Source organism: Ricinus communis, chromosome 2 (genome assembly GCF_019578655.1).
Source record: "Ricinus communis isolate WT05 ecotype wild-type chromosome 2, ASM1957865v1, whole genome shotgun sequence".
Classification (NCBI taxonomy): Eukaryota; Viridiplantae; Streptophyta; class Magnoliopsida; order Malpighiales; family Euphorbiaceae; genus Ricinus; species Ricinus communis.
In genome coordinates this window covers 21,306,188-21,326,305 of record NC_063257.1, presented here as the reverse complement: position 1 = coordinate 21,326,305, position 20,118 = coordinate 21,306,188, and the positions used below count along the sequence as shown (strand labels likewise).

At 38.4% G+C, this 20,118-nt stretch overlaps 1 non-coding gene across 1 annotated transcript; it reads right to left on the bottom strand.

The window, feature by feature from the left end:
- Window positions 1-9,647: 9,647 nt before the first annotated feature.
- LOC112534401 lies at window positions 9,648-9,754 on the bottom strand. The gene has a single exon (XR_003078691.1). It is a non-coding gene; the product is annotated as a small nucleolar RNA R71 (small nucleolar RNA).
- Between the last annotated feature and the right edge of the window lie 10,364 nt (window positions 9,755-20,118).

Genomic DNA, 20,118 nt, shown 5'->3' with positions numbered 1-20,118 from the left:
GGATGAGGAATAAAAAACCTTGATAAAGCTATAGCTGTAGTTCCTCAAGAGGACTTGTCATGATGTCCAATTGCTGGTATAGATAAACTAGCGCGGCGGATCCCTAGTATCCAACATCTCTTCTCAATTCTTAAAAGTGTTTTAGTGAGATCTTTGCTTAGAAGCTTGTGTGGATCACCAAAAAAGGCTGGTCACTTGAGTAGCTTTAAAGTGCATCAATCATCCTTGAAGAATCAAGAATCAACAAAGCAAGAAGCACTTCTTGGATTGGTCGAAAGCTCCATTTGTAAGCCTTCTCTATCTTTTGCTTGTTTTGTGTGTTATGACTATCTTAATCAATTAGATCCTTAGTGGGAATTGAGAAAATTTTAAATTGTTTCCATTGTGCCTTTCTTTATGCTTTAATATCAATCCCAACAAAATAGCCATGGATCCTAAGAAGAACACCACCAAAAAGAGAACCTTCACTCAATTACCTTCAAGACGCCTAAGAAGTGGGAGTTCTTAATCGCAAGCCCCTCTAGTAGCAGCTCCACTTGTGTCATTTGATAGGAACAATCCTTTGGTTCAATTCAATGACCTAATCTCAAGGGCATGCTTTGAGCATTTGGCCAACAAAAAGTTCTCCCCAACTAGACATTTTGATTGGGAATTCATAAGGTCCATTAGGTTTGAAGAATAATTGAGGAGTTGGGTAACGCAACTGACATGGGAGAAGTTCTTCAAAATTTCGAAGCCGACATATAAGAAAATAACTTTAGAGTTCTATTGCAACCTCCAATTTGAAGTGACTCAAAAAAATGACCGAATAAAGAAGATTGTCTAGTTTTTGCACTTTCTGTTGACAACTATGATTACGAGTAGGGGTGAAAGTGATGGGCTTTGCTCCTATAAAATCTATCTAGAAATAGCCAGCTGTTTCTTTTTGTATCTCTTCTTCTTTTTTGCTATTTATAACATTACATTACTTTTTGCCGATATAAAATTTTCACATTTTGACCAATTGAAATCATGTTTAATGTCCATTTGATTGTTAGATACCATGGACATAACTTTTGCGAACAACCGAAACCCAAAACGCTCAAAAAACCCTAAAAATGTTGTAAACTATGCTGGTGACATCACACAACTGATCTGTTATAGAGTTGAGCTGATCGGCTCTACGCACAGCTGATCAACTATATGTTAAGCCGATTGGCTCTGAAATTGCGAAGTCCGATCCAAACACTGCACCTTGGCCTATAAATACTAGCATACCTCCATCAAACTTCACCACACGCGTCTCATTATTTTTAGACCAAAAACCATGACTCAAAGAAGCGCCAAAGCCCTAACTAGCGATGAGTGGATTAAACTTGGAAATTCATCTTTCTTCATTCAAAGCAATGCAACACCCTAAGCTCAATTATGGCTTCCTTACTCGGCTGTCAAGTTCTAGTGCCCAAATGATCATGTTTTGTTCTTTAATGGGCAAGAACTATGCCCCATGATTGAAAAGTTTACTGCCATTCTTAGAGGCCCCAAGGATTCTACTCATCTTATTGCTTTGCCAAAGCTAGATGACCCTTTCCATGGAAAATTGGTAGAGTTATTCAAAATGCTCCCAGCCAAGATACTTTCCCATTCCATCGGCGAATAGCTTACCATTACTGCATTAATCTCTTGCTATGAAAAGAAGGAGAAAGGTATACCAACTTGGGTTATGATATTGAGTTTTTGCCTTTATGTCCAATTCATGCTGATTTCTCCTTAGGGAGGGGGAGATATTAGAATTATTGGCATCATTAACCAAGTAGAGTGCAGAACTTATCCAATTTCAATTATTCTAGCTGAAACCATTATTGGGTTAGACAAATCCATCAATGATTTGGTGGTAGCCTCATTCTCTTACAGGTATGCAACCAAATCTATTTTTTTATATTTTCTTTTTATCATAACTTTTTCCTAAGCCATCCTTCTAGGTGTTCAACTTAGCATGCTATTATCTTATTTTTTATCTAAGCCACCCTTTCGAGTTTTCAACTTACCAAACTATATTTTTGTATAAGCCGCCCTTGCGAGTTTTCAACTTAGCTTTTATTTTTATTTTTTTTCTCTTTTTACAGATTTAGTTGCACGAGAAGCTTCAAATACTAAGCATTCAAAAGGACATTAATAGGTATGAGCCAAAGCACATGCAAATTCGCCCTATTGCTACCCCACGAGGCCATGAGGGCTAGATTTCTTAGATGGAAGACATTTCAGACACACTCATCTGTTGGACCTGCCCTTGGTGCAGAATCAAGCATGTCAAACCTTTAGTATATGGTGATCGTGTTCCCTTACTTGGTTTATACACGTCCACTTTCTACACACCTTCGAGACTTTGTCGCCAGTTGGGCAAAAGAAGCTGATCTTAGAATTCTCTCCCAAATTCGAAGGTTTCCCATTCAGGCAACTTTTTGGACAAGATTGAGAGACTCTATCCCCATCGTCACTATAAAAAAACAGCATTCCTTACTAATTTGTTGCATATTAGCGACTGATCAATGACGAAGATAGTAAATAAAATTTTTAACACCACCAGTGATGGAACACCGACAGCTTAGTGATAAAATGTTACTGATGGATACCTGTAATCGCTAACTCATAGGGTTTTTTGTGCCAAAAAGTTGCATCATGGTTGCCTATGGAATACCGACGGATTGCAGACATATATTTATCGACATACTACTAGTCCGTCGGTATATTTAGTGACAATTTGCTGCCAATGGGTTAATCATTTAGCGATGGATAGGTCTATCTCTATTTAGCGACAGATAAATATTTAGCGACAGACTACTAGATTGTTTGATCTTGATGCATGATACGCTGCGTATGCAACTAGAACTAAGGCAGTGAGCCTATCCATGTTGCCTAGCACAATGGCAAGTATTAAAATATCGTATCCCTCGGGAAAGTGAAATCCTAAAGTTACTACTTCATTCTTTGTTATCTAGCCTAAAATTAATGATAAATGGTTTCTAGATTTACTAATGACTAAAAGCTAAATTCTAAATGGAATACGAAAATGAATGAGTAAATAGAACAAGTAAGACAAGAAAGCAAACCCAAAGGGGACCTAGACTAGTTGGCAATCAAACAAAACATAACAAATTGTAGAGTCGGATTATGCTACTCGTGAACGGATTCTTAACTCAATTTGGTTTCCCTCTCGAGACAACCGAATTCCTAAACCTAAGAACCTAAAGTTGGAATCTCTTCCTAACGATTGATTATTAAGTTAGCCTTAAATTTGAATCCGCCTCTATTAAGCTTTATTAATTTTTAATCCTGCAAATTAATTAACTTATATTTAAGTGAAAATTAACCTGATCTTGCAATTAAATTTCCAAACTCAATTAGAATTTCTCAATTGCTAAAAGAATTCTATGAATAAAAATCAACACATTCAGTGTAAAGAAAACTGGATTTAATTATTAATTGCAAAAAGAATACAAGAAATGAAACTCTACCAATCTCAACAATCCAGTATAAAGCCAACATAGCAAGAAACCCCATGGGTTCAACCAATCTAGCTACACATATTCATGTCTAAAATAAATAGCAATTCAATTACAGTGAAAGAACAAAGAAATCAAAACATATACACCCTCTTCCTAGAATTGGATGAACAACTCAAAGCCTGGATCTATACTGCAATTGATCTCCAAAGTTGCTCCTTGATTTGCTCCAAAACTCCTCCTCAATCTTCAAACCAAAACCTAGATCACAAATTCGACGTTCTAAGGTGGAATTAGTTTCATGGCAGCCCCCTGAAATGCCTAACAACACTCTAGTCAAATTACAATGGAAGATCAAAAGTCAAAATCGCCGATTCAGAACTCTCTTTGGATCACTCAATTTATACTATGCGCAAATACGAGCGTGTTCTCAACCCGTGTCCTTTAACACGGGCCGTGTCCCAGATGTGTTGGTCTCCAAATGACAAAATGAATTGAATCGAGCAAGGGCGTGTTTTGGCCTGTGTCACCGACACAACCGTGCTCTTGATCCTAACATGGGCGTGTTCTGGCTCGTGTTGGTTGCTCTAGGGCGTATTACCCTCGGGAACCGTGTTGCTTCAAGGTGCTTAAGTTACACGGCCTTGGAATTTCTAGATGGGCTCCAACATGGGCCGTATTTACTTCCCGAAAGTCAACCCAAGGTCAAACACCTCTGATTACGTCCATTTTCAGGAATAATCTAGAATTTCTCGAACACTAATGATGGACCTATAAAATCTCATGAAATATGAAAGGACACAAAACACAGGTGATCTTGGAATAAAAATGCAATAAATGCATAATACTATGTAAGGAAACATGTGTAAAACTATGCACATCAAATCACCCCACTTAAGCTTTTGCTTATCCTCAAGCAATTAACACTCAACTCAATAACAGACATCGAGAACCAATGCCTCACAAGGATCACTCAAGTCACTCAAAATGTGTATAGGTGAGAAACAAATCCTTCAAAGCAAATGCATAAAACCCGCTTATCATAAGCTTGCTCATAAATACTATCTCCGCTACTGCAATAAATGAATACCAAAATCAAAAGGTCTTTACCAAGGTTGTAATGGGGCTAAGGTAAAGGTATGGAGATTTGGGAAAAAAGTGTGAAAATGCTGGAAATTCTTGCAATAAACAACAATGTATGCTCAAAGGATTAAATGCCCAAAAATACAAAACATGTTCACTAAATCCTCAATTTTTAGAATAATGCTCGAAAATACTATCAATCCAATAAAGAGAATAAGAAATAAACAATTTTGTCCTTTTTTTTAACAAAAACTAAATAGCAGCTTGTAAGAGAACTGCTGCATACAACTAAATAAGTAAAGAGCAAAAATATAGTTTGGATTGAAGGGAGCATCTAAAATATCAAAAGGATTTATTGAATTCACCAACATAGCAGATGGCATTTTAATCCCAAATAAGAAAGAGCGAATCACAAAAATTCCAGCATAAAGGTTAAAGAAAGATAAAATGAAAAGGCTAAGATGTAAAGTGTGAAATGGTGTAAAATGAAGAAAAGGGTAAAAGCTCAAACATGGCTGACTAATGGAAACACAAAGGGTAGGCTTTTGGCCAAATGTGGTGAATCCTAAGTTACCCAAATCATCTCATGGTATTCAAAAATTCATGTAACCTCAACAAGCATTACATATCAAGTTCTAGAAGCAAAGCTAAGTACAATGCACACTCAAACAAGAAATATAAACAGCATATGTATAATGAATGCTCAAAATGTCTCAAAATCTCACATTTGAAGTGTGGCATTAGTTGCTATTGGTTCTCAACATCATTAATTGAGTCATCACTTAAGAAACACATGCATATGACATAATCAACATCTAAGTTAAAATTTGACAACTCAAGAAACAATTAAATAAAACCGGTTTAACCCGGCAGAGTTGATGTATTAAACATCATTAATTATTTTTCAAGGACAATTAACAACAAAGAAAAGTAACCACAATTCTATACATCAAATCGTCAATTAGCTTAAAAATAGCATAACTCAAGTGTATAAAAATATAGTATCCTAACATCCTAACACTATACATCATTAGCGATAGCAATTTCAGACACATCCAAAAGTCACAAGAAAGAGAAAAGAACATACGTTTTACCCACCCCACACTTGAAGAACACATTGTCCTCAATGTAAAACGAAGTGGATACCTCGCATGGGATGTACAAGTAAGAGAAGCTGAAGCAATAAAATCCAAGTACATAACATGTATGAAAAATGAAGTAAATAAACGCATCTAGTGGAGACTACCCTAATCATCTGCCGAGGCTGATGGAGTAAAAATCGGTGCGTCCTCTACATGAGCTAAAATTGGAAAATATAGAAATAACAGAAATTGAAAATGAAAATTAAATAAAATATTAAAACTAAAACTAAGAAAATGTTCCAAAACCAAAGATCAAAGTGTAAAAAACACAAAATAAAAGTTGGGGTGCCTCCCAAAAGCGCTTCTTTTTCTCCCGAGTCATTTAGTTGGACTCGTTAACCACTCTCTGCATGTGAGGCTTTAACTTGTGCTGCGGTCCAATCGCCAGGTTATTGATGTCGTCCATAAGAATCCTGGATGAGCAATAAGTGCAGTTAATCCTTGGAATGTCAGCAATCCTCTAAGAAAATGCTTTTTGGTATTGCCTTAGAGTGAGCATTGTCATCTCCTTTAGCTCAAATGCCAAGTCAGTAGCTAGAATGACAGGCAACTTGTTATCCTCATCCAGATATGCATAGTTGAGATGTTGTGGGAGCTCTTTTAACTCGAGGACTGGTGGTTCCTAAAGTGATGGCCTCAATTTTTGCACACCTACCCTATCAATCACAATAAACTTAGCAGTATTGTTGCTTGGCCCGTTTGCTAACAGGAACTCAAGCTGCTCCAATACTTCCTCATTTGACTGCTCATGCTTATCTCCTCTTGGCAAAGTAACTTATAGAGGGTTTTCAACTAATACTTCATGCAACTGTGTCTCAATAGCATCATCAAATATATTAATAAAATACACAACATCATCATGATCTAAAGACTGTCTTATAGAATTATGCAAGTCAAATGTGACAGTCTCATCCCCTAGCCTAAGTTTTAACTTTCCATCACAAACATCTATAATTACCCTAGATGTTGTAAGGAAAGGTCTACCAAGAATCAAGTATACGCTACTTTCACCATCCATGTCTAAAATCATAAAATCAACAGGAAATATAAATTTATTTACTTTTACAAGCACATTCTCTACAATACCCCTAGGATACTTAACAGACCTATCAGCTAATTGTATGCTCATCCTAGTGGGTTTAGTCTCTTCCAGCCCCAACCTTGCAAACAACCTGTACAATATTACATTACTGCTAGCTCCTAAATCAGCTAAAGCATCATTAATAGTTAAGTTACCTATTACACAAGGAATAGTAAAACTCCCTGGATCATGTCGCTTTTCCGTTAACTTGTTTTAGAAAATTGCCGAACATTCCTCATTTAATATCACGCATGCCAAGTCCTCAAAATTCATTTTGTTGCTAAGAATCTCATTTAAGAACTTCGCATACCTATGCATCTACGAAATAACTTCAACAAAAGGTAAGTTTATGTGCAGTTGTTTAAATATATTCAGAAATTTGCCAAACTATTGCTTGGCTTGTGCCTGCTTAAACCTAGCAGGGTACAAAATTTTGAGCCGGTATTCCCTCAGTAGAATCTCCTTTGCCTCTTCCTTTTCTGGTTCCTTCGTCTTAGTAGCTTCAACTTTCCTACTTAAATCTACCTGCGCATCAATATCATTATTAGAAATAGGAGAAGAACCAGGAATATACTTACCTGACTGCAACGTGATTACGTTCACATGCTCTCTTGGGTTGGACTCTGTATTGCTAGGTAGAGTCCCTGTCTACCTCTCAACCAACATCTTAGAAATCTGGCCTATCTGATTCTCCGATTTCTGTATGCAGGCCTGTTGATTTCTGATGTGCATTATTTTATACATGTTATATGCCCAATTAGTTACACTTTTGTGCATAGTTACATTGTTTTATGCCAGAATCACCTGTGTTTTGGTTCCTTTCATGTTTCAGGTCATTATCGATGGAATTATCGATGTCGAAATCTGCATGCATTCACGGACAGAATCCATCAAAATTGAGCAAGGACTAAGGTTGAGCACAACCTGGACTCTGGCCATGCTGAACCATCAACACTTGACCCTCAAGAGTGTCATTTTGGCACGGTTTCTGAAGCCACCACAGCTCGTGGTGGTCAGCATCGGCGAGGGCACGGCCAGGAAGAAGCCTTAATTTATGGGACACGGAGGTCCAGCATGGCCTGGACTCCGCCCATGCTGATCAATACGGTCTTGATCACGGCCGTGCTGAGAAATTTATATAGGCAAATGCGATTTATTGAGTTAGGATTCGATTTTCTGACTTGATTTTACACATACATGCATAACCCATCTTTTCCAAACTTTAATATGCAACTTTAGGAGACTATTTCATCTATTGAAGGAAGGATTACATTGGTTTTAAAATCAAATTGAAGATCAAGAGTAGATTTGGAGGCATTCAAGAGGCAATTTAGGGTTCATCATTCGGAATTAGGAATTTAGGGTTTTTCATCCAACTTGAAGAAGAAGGGTGTACATGTTTTCAATTTAATTTTCTGAATTTGTTCTTTACTCTGTGTTGCTTATTAGTATGAGTAACTAAATTTGTTAAACCCATTGGGGTTTCTATGTTGTTGGATTGTTTTTAATGTTTATGAGACTTTGATTATCAATGCTTCTCTATTCTTGCTTTCATTATTAATGAAAAATCACATTATTCATGAGACATTGTGAGTTGTGGTGTTTAGATTGCTTTATGTAATTGAAAAATTCATTTAGTAATTGGAAATTTGAATAGCAAGAATTGATTAATGATCACTTAGATATAAGGGTAATTAACTAGCCGGATTAAGAATTAACAAAGCTTAATAGAGGCGGATTAAAGCTTAATGCTAATTTAGTAATCGATCATTAGGAAAAGATTCCAATTTTAGGTTCTTAGGTTTAGGAATTCAGTTATCTCGAGAGGGAAACTGAGTTCAGTTAAGAATTCATCCACGGGTAATTGCAACTGGTAATCAATATAATCTCTATCTTCACTAAAATCCAACTAGTTTAGGTCCTCTTAGGTTTGCTTTTTCCTTTGATTGTTTCACAAAATCCTTTCAGTCTGTTTGACAATTAGTTAATCACTTGCTTACATTTAATCATAGAATAACAACTTCATTGATTTTGTTAGGGTTAAATGTCATAAAACGTTGTAGTAGTTCTAGGATCACCCTTGCTTGAGAATATAACCTTGATACTCACCGTTAGTGCTAGTCTGAATCGATAGGTTCACTGCCTTAGATTGTAGCTACACAAATAGCTTATCAAGTTTTTGGCGCCATTGCCGGGGACTCTTTTGTGTGAACTAGAGTGAATTTGTGTTTGTGTTAATCTAGCCATTTTTTTGTCTTTTCATTTTTTCTATATATTTTCCTTATTATTATATTAATTCCTGTGTTCTTTGGTTGCTGTCTTTCCATTTCAGGTCGTTAATGACCAGGAGCTTTAATCCTACTCCTGTAGACCCTCTTGTTGAACCAGAGCGATCCCTCCATTTGTTGAGGAAGCATATGCAAGAAGAAGAGGAGGTGCGGATAGAGTTTGAAGCCCCTATGAATAGACCAGCAGGGATGGGAGACAACAACCGGGCCGCGGATGAAGCCAAGACAATATGCGAGTTTGCTAGACCTTCTCTTGAGGGGACACAGATGAGTATATTGTGACCACCTGTGGTGGCCAACAACTTCAAATAGAGTCAAACGTGATACATATGGTCCAAAATAATGTACAATTTGGGGGCTAGTAGCGGCGAGACCCAGCGCCAACCAGAGATGCGACACCTTTAAGATAAATGGAACAACTGATGATGCCATTCGGTTGAGGCTATTTCCTTTTTCTCCGAGGAACTGAGCAAAAAGATGGTTGCAGTCGCTCCCAACCAACATTATTATGACATGGAGATCGTTGGCTGAAATTTTTTTATATAAGTACTTTCCTCCTGCTAAAACTGCTAAATTGAGAAATGATATATCTTCTTTTGTGCAATTCGATGACGAGAGCATGTACGATGCTTGGAAGAGGTACAAAGATTTACTCTAGTGTTGCCCGCACCACGGACTATTAGTATGGATGCAGGTCCAGACCTTCTACAGCAATTTGAACCTTGTTACTAGGCATACGGTAGACGCTGTAGTAGGTGGGGCCTTGAACATTAAGACGTCGGAGCAGGCATAAAATCTAATAGAGGATATGGCCATGAATAACTACCAGTGGCAATCCTCTAGGAGTAGGCCAGTCAAGTAGGGAGTAGTTAACCAGCTACACTCCACAGCAGCCTTGGCAGCTCAAGTGGAGCTTCTGACTAAGAAGTTAGACCAGCTTCAAATGCCGGTTCATGCAACCCAGATAAGCTGCGAGTTTTGCAGTGGCCCGCACTACGGTGCAAACTGTAATGCGGGAAGTATGTTTGCTTCGACTTCTAATTCTTCATCTTCTATTTTTTCTGCTGATCTTGAACAGGTAGACTACATGGGTAATGCACCTAGACAACAGAACAACCCATACGATAATGCATACAACCGCGGTTGGCGTAATCATCCAAACTTTGATTGGAGAAAAAACAACGCCTAAGGTCCACTAGGCTTTCAGAGACTGCATCAGCAGCCACCACAGTAGCAGCAACAGGCTGGACCATCACAGCTTCCTTCACCAGCTGAGAAGAAATCTAACTTGAAGGAGCTAATGATGAAGTTTGTCACGTCAACTGAGACGAGGTTCCAGCAGACTGACAGTGCTTTTAGAAATTAGTAGGCATCCATTCAAAACTTGGAGAGTCAGATTAGGTAGATTTCTAAGGTGCTGTCTGAGAGGCAACAAGGATTGCTCCCCAGCACTACAGAGTCAAACCCGAGGGAGCATTGCAAGGCTATCACCTTGCGATCAGGTAAGCAATTATCTAGCTCTTTACCATTAGCTAATGATGATGATGTTTCCATGCAGGATAAGCCAGCTAGGAAGGAGCTAGAGCTTGAGGCGATAGAAGCTGAGAAGGTGGAAGACAGGCAGAAGAGCCCTATGAGAGAGTACAAGCCACCAATCCCCTACCTTGCTCGACTTAAGCAAGAGAACATTGATAAGCAGTTTGGTAAGTTTCTTGACTTGTTTAAACAACTGCGTATTAACCTACCTTTTATTGAAGCTATTTCGCGGATGTCGAAGTATGCCAAGTTCTTAAAAGGAAATTTTGAGTAACAAAAGGAAGCTGGAGGATTTGGGATTAGTGACTTTGAATGAGGAGTGTTCAGCTATTCTTCAGAACAAGCTGCCACTCAAAAGGAGAGATCTAGGGAGTTTTATTGTTCCCTACATTATTAGCGATTTGCCTATTAGTGGTGCATTAGCTGATTTAGGAGCTAGTATTAATTTAATGCCCACTAGTTTGTTTGATAAGTTAGATTTGAGTGAACCTAAGCCCACTAGGATGAGTGATGGTTGCTATCTATGCAGCTAAAATCTAAGGCAGTGTACCTATCGATACAGTCTAGCACTAATGGCGAGTATTAAGGTCGTTTTTCTCGAGAAAGTGAAAGCCTAGAGTTACTCCTTTGTTCTTTGTTATATTAACCTAAAATGAATAATGAATAATTTCTAAACTAACTAATAGCTACAAGCTAAGTTCTAAGGGAGATGCAAGAGTAAATGGATAAATGAAATAACCCAGACAAGAAAGCAAACCCAAAGGGAACCTAAACTAGTTGGCAATCAAACAAAAGATAAAGGATTGATGACTCCAATTATGCTACCCATGGACGAATTCTTAACTGAATTCGGTTTCTCTCTCGAGATAACCGAATTCCTAAACTTAATAACCTAAAGTTAGAATCTCTTCCTAACGATTGATTCTTAAATTAGCATTAAGCTTTAATCCACCTCTATTAAGCTTTGTTAATTCTTAATCCGGCTAGTTAATTATCCTTATCTCTAAGTGATTATTAACCAGTTCTTGCTATTCAAAATTCCAATTGCCAAATGGACTTCTTAATCACATAAAGCAATCTAAACACCACAATTCACAATGTCTCATGAATAATGCATTATCTTATTAATATTGAAAGCAAGAAGAATACAAAACTAACTCAAACAATCCAACAATATAACATTAAGCCAACATAGGAAAGAAATCCCAATGGATTTAATCAATCTAGCTAAACATGTTCATTATCAAAACCTATAAGAATTCAATTACAACAATGAGTAAAGGTAGAGAAACCCGATTACACCCTTGGATGAGAGTAAACAGCCCCAATTCTTCTTGCTCGAATTGAATCGATTCTTGTTCCTCTTACTCAAATTGAAACCAATCAACGAACATCGCCCAATCTTCAATCTTTGAAGGGAATCCAATTGAAATCTTGGTCCAAGTCTCCTTTTTCTTTGATTCCAGCTCAGAAAACCCTTAGAAAGAGAAAAATTAGGGTTTAGGACGTTCTCCCCCCGTTCTTTTCTTTCCTCTTGCTGTTTCTTTTAATTAATTCGTCATGTCATCACGAACATGGCCGTGTTGATGCCCGTGTTGGGAACATGGCTTGTGTTAATGGGCGTGTTTGGAACACGGTGCCGTGCTAATACCCGTGTTACTCTCTGTGGTCGTGCTCCTTTACGCTTCTTTTTATTTGATGTGAATGCACCCAACATGACCCGTTTTGGTGCCCGTGTTGGGAACACGGCCAATGTTAAAAGTAACATGGCCATGTTCAGATTAGAGATGTGTGAACTCGACTTGTTTCGGCAACTTTGACATCCAATTCTACTCTAATTCTCTCCTTTTTCACTCTTTAACTTCTTTTGGACCTAAAGCACACAAACAAACGCATAGGGTGAATGTTGGGACCAATTCACATCCAAATGTACATAAATTCTGCCTTAAAAACCCTATTTAGATGTGTGTATTCTACGCACATCAATGAGCATTCAGTTAGTTGATAGGACTGTTAAGGTTCCTAGGGATATTATTGAAGATGTGCTTGTTAAGGTAGACTAGTTTATTTTTCCTATTAATTTTGTAGTTATGGACATGAAAGGTGAAAGTACTGTGCCTTTGATCCCAGGTAGACCTTTTCTTGCAACATCTAGGGCTGTTATAGATGTTTGTGATGGAAAGCTTCAGCTTAGGTTAGATGATGAGACCATTACCTTCGAGTTAGCTACTACTATGAGACATTCTTTAGACCATGATGATGCTGTGTTTTCTATTGATATTCTGGATGATGTGGTCGAGTCTCATTTACAAGAAATATTGCTTGATGATCTTTCGCAGGTAGCATTGCAAGGAGATGAGGAGGAGCTGTCTAATGAGCAAGTGTTGGAGCAGCTCGCTAGTTTGTTGGCTACTGAGCCTAACTGTTCTACTGACCCATTTCTTTCTCTTGACAGGTCAGGAGTGCAAAAGGTAAAGAATTCTTTCGAGGACCCCCCAGCTTTAGAATTGAAGGAGTTACCTAAGCACTTGAGCTATGGATTCTTGCATGAGGAAGAAAAGTTGCCTGTGATTATTGCAGCAGATTTGACACCTGAGGAGCGAGCAAAGACTTTAGACTCTCTCAAGAGGTATAAGAAGGCCTTTGCCTACAAGATTGTTGATATTCCCGAGATCAACCCTAGTTTCTGTTCTCACAAGATTCTTATGGAGGATAGCTATAGACCAATAGTTCAGCCGCAGAGGTGGCTTAACCAGAACATGAAGGAAGTAGTGAAAAAGGAGGTAATTAAGCTCCTTGATGCAGGTTTGATTTATCCTATTTCTGACAGTTCTTGGGTGAGCCCTATGCAAGTTGTGCTGAAGAAATTAGGCATGACAGTAATTCACGATGAGAAGGATGAGCTGATACCCACACGGACATTTACAGGATTCCGAGTTTGCATTGATTACAGAAGGCTTAATGATGCAATTCAGAAGGATCACTTCCCTCTTCCTTTCATTGATCAGATGTTAGAAAGATTGGTAGGACATTCGTTTTATTGTTTCCTTGGTGGTTTTTCAGGATATTTTCAAATTCCAATTGCACCTGAAGACCAAGAGAAGACGACTTTCACCTGCCCCTACAGGACTTTTGCTTATAGACGGATGCCTTTTGGTCTATGCAATGCGCCAACTACGTTTCAGCGGTGTATGATGGCCATTTTTGATGATATGATTGAGGAGTCGATGGAGGTATTTACGAATGACTTTTCTATTTTTGGTAATTCCTTTTCTCACTGTTTGGCAAATCTAGAACGCATGTTAGCTAGGTGCATTAAGACTAACTTGGTGCTGAATTGGGAAAGGTGTCATTTTATAGTGAGAGAGGGAATTGTTCTAGGGCATAAGATTTCACATGCATTGATAGAGGTTGATAGAGCTAAAATAGAAAAAATATGTAAGCTGCTACCCCTTAGTTCTGTTAGGGCTGTTAGGAGTTTCTTATGGGTTCTACAAAAGGTTTATTAGAAGTTTCTCTAAGATTGCTAGGCCTCTTATTCAATTACTAGTTAAGGATGCACCTTTCATTTTTGATGATGCATGTTTATCTTCTTTTGAGCTATTGAAGAAACTATTGACCACAGCCCCTATCATTGCTTCGCCTAATTGGGGACTGCCCTTTAAACTAATGTGCGATGCTAGTGACTATGCAGTTGGAGCTCTACTTGGACAGAGGTTTGATAAGAAGTTCCAACCCATTTACTATGATAGCAAGACTTTGACAGGAGCCCATGAGCATTACACTACTACAAAGAAGGAGTTGTTGGTTGTTGTTTATGCCTTCGATAAATTTAGATCATACCTCGTCTTATCAAAGACCATCGTCTTTACTGACCATTCAGCTTTAAGGTATTTGTTTAATAAGCATGATGCTAAGCCGAGATTGATTAGATGGATTTTATTGTTGCAAGAGTTCGACATTGAGATCAGGGATAAGAAGGGCGCAGAAAATTTGGCAGCGGATTACTTATCCAGACTGGAGAATCCGAGCTTGGAAGCACTTGATGAGAGCACGATAGATGATCGATTTCCAGAAGAGCACTTATATTCATTAAAGGTATATTCTGATTCTCCTTGGTTTTCTGATTATGCTAACAACCTTGTAGCTAAGGTCTTACCAAAGGGTATGACTTATCAGCGAAAGAAGAAATTCTTTGTTGATTTGAAATACTACATTTAGGAAGACCCCTATATCGAGTGTGTGCAGACTAGGTCATTCACCGATGTGTTTATGGCGAAAAAAGTCTCTAAATTTTGAGGCACTATCATGAAGGACCCGCAGGAGGCCATTAAGCGGCGAACCATATTGCTAGGAAGGTGTTGGATGCAGGCTTTTATTGGCCAACTATCTTCCAGGATGCTAGGATATTTGTTCAGGTTTGCAACGCTTGTCGGCGCTCAGGTAACATCTCTGCTCGTGATGAAATGCCCCAAACTAGTATGCAGACGGTTGAGATATTTGATGTTTGGGGTATTGACTTCATGGGACACTTCCCTTCTTCAAATGGCAATAAGTATATCCTTGTGGCTGTTGAGTGTTTCTCCAAGTGGCTTGAGGCATAGGCCTTACCTATTGATGATGCTAGAGTTCTTTATAGGTTCCTTAAGAGATTATTTGCTAGGTTTGGCACACCTAGAGCGTTAATTAGTGACAGGGGAACACATTTATACAATGCTCAATTGGAGAAGGCACTCAGACGCTATGGTGTAATGCATCAGTTCTCTACTCCCTATCACCCAAAGACTAGTGGGCAAGTTGAGGTTACTAATAGGGGTTTAAAATGCATTTTAGAGAGAACTGTAGGTGTAAGTAGAAGGATTGGGCTTTGAAACTAGATGATGCATTATGGGCATTTAGGACTGCATATAGGACTTCTATAGGTTTTACGCCCTATAGGCTTCTGTATGGGAAGTCTTGTTATTTAACTATTGAACTAGAACATAGGGCTCTTTGGGCCCTTAAACCTTGCAATGTTGATGTTGATTCTGCAGGCAAGGAGAGACAGTGGCAGCTGAGTTTATTGGAGGAGTGGCGTCAATAGGCGTATGAAAACTCTTCAATTTACAAGGCTAAAATAAAGAAGTGGCATGATCAGAGGCTCAAAGGTTCCAAGGAGTTTCAGATTAGAGATAGAGTATTGCTATATAATTCACGTCTTCGTTTGTTTCTAAGAAAGCTCAAGAGTCAATGGTCGGGGCCATTTGTGGTTAAGCAAGTTTTCCTATATGGCATAGTCGAGCTTCATCATCCTGAAAAGGGTGATTTCAAGGTCAATGGACATAGGCTCAAAGTGTATCATGGAAACTCGTTGGAGATTGAGCAGTGGGTTAACATGATTATGTATCTGCAAGAAAGATCCATGTCGAGTCCAGCTAAATGACTCAAGAACCAAAAACAAGCGCCCTTGGGAGGCATTCCTATTTTAGCTTTATGTTTCTCAATTTATTTTTATGTTATCAGTTGTTTGCATGCTTGATGGTATTTAGAACACTTACTTAGTAACTAAACGTAGTTGTATGAATCTAGGGTTTGAGTAACTTAAGTCGGATTTTTGGTAATTGGTGAAGACGAACTTCCTTGTTTGATACATTTTACTTGAATTATAGCCAAAATGTGTACGTATATGTGTTGAACGCAGATACAGAGTTTGGCGACTCGAGATGGCGAAGAAAAGCTTGGATTTCAGCCATCCACCACAGTTTCCATGGGCATCGGGGGTTGGATCCGATCAGCACGGCCGGAGTCATAGCCGTGATGAATATGCACATGAAGAGATTTGGAAATTAGCCGTCCACCACAGTTTTTGAGGCCACCACAGGCTGCAACATCAGGCTGTGCCGGTCACCACGGTCGTGCCCCAGCCCAGGATGGACATGTACGTAGAGCACAAAATAAAATCAGCCATCTACCATAGCTTCCGAAGGCACCACGGGCAGCAACATTAGGCAGTGGTGAATTGGCACGTGGATGAAGCTTCAGGTTCAGTACGGGCTGAGTCGTGGCCGTGCTGACCAGCACAGCCTTGCCCTCGCCCGTGCTGATCCCCGTGACTATATAAGCATGCCATTTTAAAAAATTTCCAACTTTGCCCCTCTAAACTCTCTAAGGTGTTGATTCTCATTCTTCTCGATTTTTTAACTTGTCACGACAATTTCAAGTAAGTTTCTTCACCTTTTACTTTTACTTGGTTTAATTTGATTTTTTTATGTAACTTTTATTATTTAGGACATTTTGATATACTCTAGTAGTTGTCAATATTTATTACTTTGGTTAGGTTATTATTTTATTTTTGTTCCACTACTTAAGTTTAATTTGGATTAGAATTACTTTAGATTAGTTGTTATGTTTGTGTGATTTTGAATAATGAAATGTTAAGTGTAGGGTTCAGCAGCAATAAAGTTTATTTATGGCATTCTATTCTGAAAAAATTAATAGCATAAATTTTCTTTATTTGGTGCGCAATAATGTGGGCTGGAATGTGATGTGCGTAAAATACATACATCTAAATAGATTTTTGAAGATTGATTTTATGTACATTTGGATGTGAATTGGTCCCAACACTCACCCTATGTGTCTATTTGTGTGCATTAGGTCCAGAAGAAGTCAAAGTATGATAAAGGGAAGAATTGGAGCATAATTGGACGTCAAAGCTGTCGAAACAAGCTAAGTATGCCCATGAGGAAGGTTAACATGGCCGTGTTAGATTCAACACTGGCCGTGTTGGATTCAACACTGGCCGTGTTCCCAACACGGCCACCAACATGGCCGTGTTGGATGCATCAAACATCAAAGAAAAAAAGAGGTTTTTAGGGAGCACGGCTACAGAGAGTAACACGGGCATCAACACCAGAACGTGTTGGGAACACGGGCATCAACACGGCCATGTTCGTGGCAGCTGGTCAAATCCATTTAAAAAGAAAGAAGAGAAAAAGGGAGGCAGCTAGGGTTAGAACATCCAGAACTCATCTTTTTCTCTGTCTAAGGGTTTTCTGAGTTGAAACTAAAGGAAAAGGAGACTTGGATCAAGGTTTCACTTGGATTCTCTTTGAAGATCAAAGATTGGCGAGGATTGTCGATTGGTTTCAATCCGAGTAAGAGGAACAAGAATCGATCCAAGATTGGGCACGAGGAATTGGAGCTATTTACTCTCATCCAAGGGTGTATTCGGGTTCCTCTACCTTTACTCATTTTTTTTGTAATTGAATTCTTGTTGGTTGTGATTATGAACATGATTAGCTAAACTTATTAACCCATTGGGGTTCTTTATCTAGGGATTTTTGTACTTCAATTTTGAATTGAATGTATTGATTGTCAATACTGGTTTGCAATGGAAGTATTTATTGATTTGTTCTTCATATCTTGTTGAATGATTTTTGAAATTTGAATGATCTTGAGAAAGACGTTTAGGTTTGGATTATCCTTTGCAACCTAGAATTGAATTCGCCTAGAGATAGGGTGTCCGTTCTACCAGATTGAGAATTAACAACTCTCAATAGTGCTAAATGGTACATAATGCTAATTTGGGTAATTAGAGTTAGGAAGAGATTTCAACCTAATTAATCTAAGTTAAGATGTTAGTGTCCTTGAGAAAGGCATTAATTGTGTAGAAATTTTCCCACGGAAATCGGATTCAATCAATCAATTCCACCTTTAGTTTCCATTCCTTAGAGACAAGAATTCCCAAAGGGTTATTCCTTTACTTGAATTAATCATCCCTAGTATACGTAGTTCGACAACAATTAGAGTAGCTATTAGTTAATTTAGGAATTATTCATTAACGCCATTTTTTTCTGTGATTAGATAACAGAGAAGATTGAGTAGATTTAGGTTCATACGTTCTTTGGGGAATACGACACTTGGTACTCGCCGTTAGCTATACTCCACTGATAGGTACACTCCCTTAGGTCATAGTCTTGCTTGACTTAGCACACATCAAGTTTTTGGCGCCGTTGCCGGGGAATGTTTGAAAACTAGAGTGAAATTTGCTATTTGTTAATTTAGCCATTTTTTTAATTTTTATTTATATTTATTTATGTTTTGTTTGTACATATTTATTTAGTTAAGTTTATGATTCAGATAGTGGATGATAAGGAGGTTCAATGCTGAACTCTTTGTATGACACGTTGGAAAATGGGATCAGGAACCAAAAGAGTGCTAAAAATTGGGATACCCGTGCATCTTTAGAAGCTCGAGTGGAATCGTTTTCCAGGGCTACCGATCAACTCTCCACTCCTATCCTTTCATCTCAAGTCTTTTATGAATTTTATTATGGTTTACATTTGAGTAATGATTGTCCATTGTATAGTGATGTTGCTCATTATTCTTATAACTATGAATAGGTGAATTATACGGGAAGTTGGCCAAATGATTCGTATGGAAGCACCTACAATCAAGAGTTGAGCATTCATTCACCCTTTGGATGGAGCTTAGATGGCCAAGAACCACCAAAATTTCAGCAGCCTAATCTTGCACCATCAACTCAAGGTGAAGAGTTAGTGTCAGAGGAGCTGGTGATGAGGTTTATTGCAAGTCTTGAGGATAGATTCCAACAAACACAGAGGATACTTGAAGATCAACAAGCCTCGATTAAGAACATGGAGCATCAAGTAGGCTTAATCTTCAAGTTACTAGGAGAAGAGCAATTGGGAACTCCATCAAACGCTACTGAATCCGAGGAACATTTGAGTGCCGTCACTTTGCGTTCAGGTGAGAATTTTTCTGGTTTATCTATTATGTTTGACGATGATGCTTCTGTGCAGGACGACTCTTTGAACATGAAGATAGAACCAGAAAAGGAAGAGGCAAACATGATCCTTCTGAAAGACTACCAACAAGAACGTATAGTTGATGATGCTGAGTTGTAGTTAGAGGAATTTTTGGTGGATTTTCCACAAGTAACTTCGATGATGGAAGATGAGCACGAGTTATCCAATGAAGAAGTCTTGGAGGAGCTCGAGTTTCTTCTAGCAAGTGAATCAAGCCAAGGACTGGAGAAAACCATTGATGTTCCTGAAGAAATTGCCCAACCGTCGATCCTTCCAATTGGTGAAACTTCAGCTTTCAAATTGGAAGAGCCCCTAGAGTATCACGACTACGTGCAATTATACGAGGAGCGAGTTTTGCCCATCATACTGGCAGCTTGCTTGACAGTCGGGAAGAGGAAATTGACGATTATCCCTCTAAGCAGTTACTTGAAGACATTTCCTTAGAAGAAGGATGGAAGGTCGTCGATCACGCCTGTTTGCTTTTCACCACGAGTCCAGCTAAGAAGACTCATCACATAAAAAAGAAGCACTTTTGTGAGGCAACCCAATTTTTATCTTTAATCTTTAATATTTTAACCTTTTGTTTTGAAACATTTTATTAGTTTTAGTTTTCATATTTTATTTAATTTTTATTTCAGTTTCGATTTTAAGTCTTTATTTTATTATTTACAGCCACTCCTCTACCACAGACTAGCCAAC